The sequence below is a fragment of the Mercenaria mercenaria genome, chromosome 1, assembly GCF_021730395.1.
Source record: "Mercenaria mercenaria strain notata chromosome 1, MADL_Memer_1, whole genome shotgun sequence".
Lineage (NCBI taxonomy): Eukaryota > Metazoa > Mollusca > Bivalvia > Venerida > Veneridae > Mercenaria > Mercenaria mercenaria.
In genome coordinates, this window is record NC_069361.1 from 99,864,723 (window position 1) to 99,868,355 (window position 3,633).

Sequence of the window (3,633 nt, forward strand, 5' to 3'; positions counted from 1 at the left end):
TATAGTATTTATCCCTTTCTGAAGCTATTCTTGGGATGTTCCTTTGTCACAAAACAGGAGGAAACCAGGAATAGTATTTATCCCTTGCTTATGCTATTCTATGGATGTTCCCATATCACAATACAGAAGGAAACCAGGTATAGTATTTATCCCTTGCTTATGCTATTCTATGGATGTTCCCATATCACAATACAGAAGAAAACCAGGTATAGTAATTATCACTTGCTGATGCTATTTTAGGGATGTTCCCATATCACAATACAGGAGGAATCCAGGTATAGTATTTATCCCTTGCTTATGCTATTTTAGGGATGTTCCCATATCACAATACAGGAGGAATCCAGGTATAGTATTTATCCCTTGCTTATGCTATTCTATGGATGTTCCCATATCACAATACAGAAGAAAACCAGGTATAGTATTTATCACTTGCTGATGCTATTTTAGGGATGTTCCCATATCACAATACAGAAGAAAACCAGGTATAGTATTTATCACTTGCTGATGCTATTTTAGGGATGTTCCCATATCACAATACAGGAGGAATCCAGGTATAGTATTTATCCCTTGCTTATGCTATTCTATGGATGTTCCCATATCACAATACAGAAGAAAACCAGGTATAGTATTTATGACAGTAAAGTTGGTAGGCAGTTGGTAGTTGGTAGTTGAACATTCGAATAACCAACTAATTACTAGTTGCCAGTTGGTTATTCAAAATGTATAAGCAAGTCTGATTACCTTTTAAAACATAATGATGAAAAATCATTCTTATCCATGTTTTGTTCTTTAATATTAATCTTCATTTCTTAAAATGCATTCAGCAGTCTCAAAAGTACCTTGAGAGCCAGTTGCCAATTCGCGATATGTTTCAGAAAAGCTTCTTTTATTTCAGTCACAAATGGATAAAATCATTCAATATGACATTTTATATGGTCTTTCGTATCAATATCCGACACTTTCAACGTAAAGATCAGTCGTGGAAACACTCAGGAGAGCCAGTTGCCAATTCGCGTGTGAATAACCAACTGCCTACTGGTAGGCAGTTGGTTATTCGACATTTACATACAGTCAGTCTTTTGGTAGAACATGATAAAAAATTTATTCTAACCCTTGTTTTGTTCTTTGCTGATAATATTTATTCCTTTAAATGCATTCAGCAGTCTCAAAAGCACCAGGAGAGCCAGTTGGCAATTCGCGATATGTTTCAGAAAAGCCGATTTTTCAGACACATATACATAAAATAATTCAGTTTTATATATATTTTGTTCTTTCATATCAATATCCGACACTGTGAACGTATAGGTCAGTCACAAAAATTAATTCAATTTTACATATATTTCGTTCTTTTGTATCAATACCCGACACTTTCAACGTATAGGTCAGTTTTGGAAACAATCAGGAGAGCCAGTTGCCAATTCGCGTGCGAATAACCAACTGCATACTGGTAGGCAGTTGGTTATTCAACATTTTACAGACAGTCAAAGTTTTTGTCGAAAATGATAAAAAAAATCAATCTAGTCCTGTTTCGTTCTTTAAATGTTAATATTTATTCCTTTAAATGCATTCAACAGTCTCAAAATGCACCAGAAAGCCAGTTGCCATTCGCGATATTTTCAGAAAAGTCGATTTTTCAGACACATATGCATAAAATAATTCGATTTTACAGATATTTTGTTCTTTCATATCAATATCAGACACTTCCAACGTATAGGTCAGTCTTGGAAACACTCAGAAGAGCCAGTTGCCAATTCGCGTGCGAATAACCAACTGCCTACTAGTAGGCAGTTGGTTATTCGACATTCTACTGACAGTCATAGTTTTGGTAGAACATGATAAAAAATTCATTCTAAACCTTGTTTTGTTGTTTTATGTTAGTATTTATTCTTTCAAATGCATTCAACAGTCGCAAAACGCACCAGGACAGCCAGTTGCCAATTCGCGATCTGTTACAGAAACGCCGATTTTTCAGACACAAATGAAAAAAAAAAAAATTTAATTTTACATATATTTTGTTCTTTCGTATCAATATCTGACACTTCCAACGTATAGGTCAGGCTTGAAAACACTCAGGAGAGCCAGTTGCCAATTCGCGTGCGAATAACCAACTGCATACTGGTAGGCAGTTGGTTATTCGACATTTTACAGACAGTCATATATTTGGTAGAAAATGATAAAAAAAAATCAATCTAGTCCTTGTTTCGTTCTTTAATGTTAATATTTATTCCTTTCAATACACCCAACAGTCTCAAAATGCACCAGGAGAGCCAGTTGCAAATTCGCGATATGTTTCAGAAAAGCCGATTTTTCTGACACATATACATAAATAATTCAGTTTTATATATATTTTGTTCTTTCATATCAATATCCGACACTGTGAACGTATAGGTCAGTCTTGGAAACACTCAGGAGAGCCAGTTGCCAATTCGCGTGCGAATAACCAACTGCCTACTGGTAGACAGTTGGTTATTCGACATTTTACTGACAGTCATTGTTTTGGTCGAAAATGATAAATAATTCATTCTTATCCTTGTTTTGTTCTTTAATGTTATCTTTATTTCCTTTAAATGCATTCAAAAGTCTCAGAATGCACCAGGAGAGCCAGTTGCCAATTCGCGATATGTTTCAGAAAAGCCGAGTTTTCAGACACATATGAATAAAATAATTCAATTTTACATATATTTTGTTCTTTCGTATCAATATCCGACACTTTCAACGTATAGGTCAGTCTTGGTAACACTCAGGAGAGCCAGTTGCCAATTCGCGTGCGAATAACAAACTGCCTACTGGTAGGCAGTTGGTTATTCGACATTTTACTGACAGTCATTGTTTTGGTAGAACATGATGAAATATTCATTCTAACCCTGGTTTTGTTGTTGTTTTATGTTAGTATTTATTCTTTTAAATGCATTCAACAGTCTCAAAATGCACCAGGAGAGCGAGTTGCCAATTCGCGATATTTTCAGAAAAGCCTTTTTTTTCAGACACAAATGAATAAAATAATTCAATTTTACATATATTTTGTTCTTTTGTATCATTACCCGACACTTTCAACGTATAGGTCAGTCTTGGAAACAATCAGGAGAGCCAGTCGCCAATTCGCGTGTGTATAACCAACTGCCTACTGGTAGGCAGTTGGTTATTCAACATTTTAAAGACAGTCATAGTTTTGGTCGAAATGATAAAAAAATCATCTAGTCCTTGTTTCGTTCTTTAATGTTAATATTTATTCTTTAAATGCATCAACAGTCTAAAAATGCACCAGGAGAGCCAGTTGCCATTCGCGATATGTTTCAGAAAAGCCGATTTTCAGACACATACACATCAAATAATTCAGTTTATATATAATTTCGTTCTTCGTATCGATTTCCGACACTTCAACGTATAGGTCCGTCTTGGAAACATTCAAGAGAGCCAGTTGCCAATTCGCGTGCGAATAACCAACTGCCTACTGGTAGGCAGTTGGTTATTTGGCATTTTACTGACAGTCATTGTTTTGGTCAAAAATGATAACAAAAATCAATCTAGTCCTTGTTTCGTTTTTTAATGTTAATATGTATTCCTTTAAATGCATTCAACAGTCTCAAAATGCACCAGGAGAGCCAGTTGCCAATTCGCGATATGTTTCAGAAA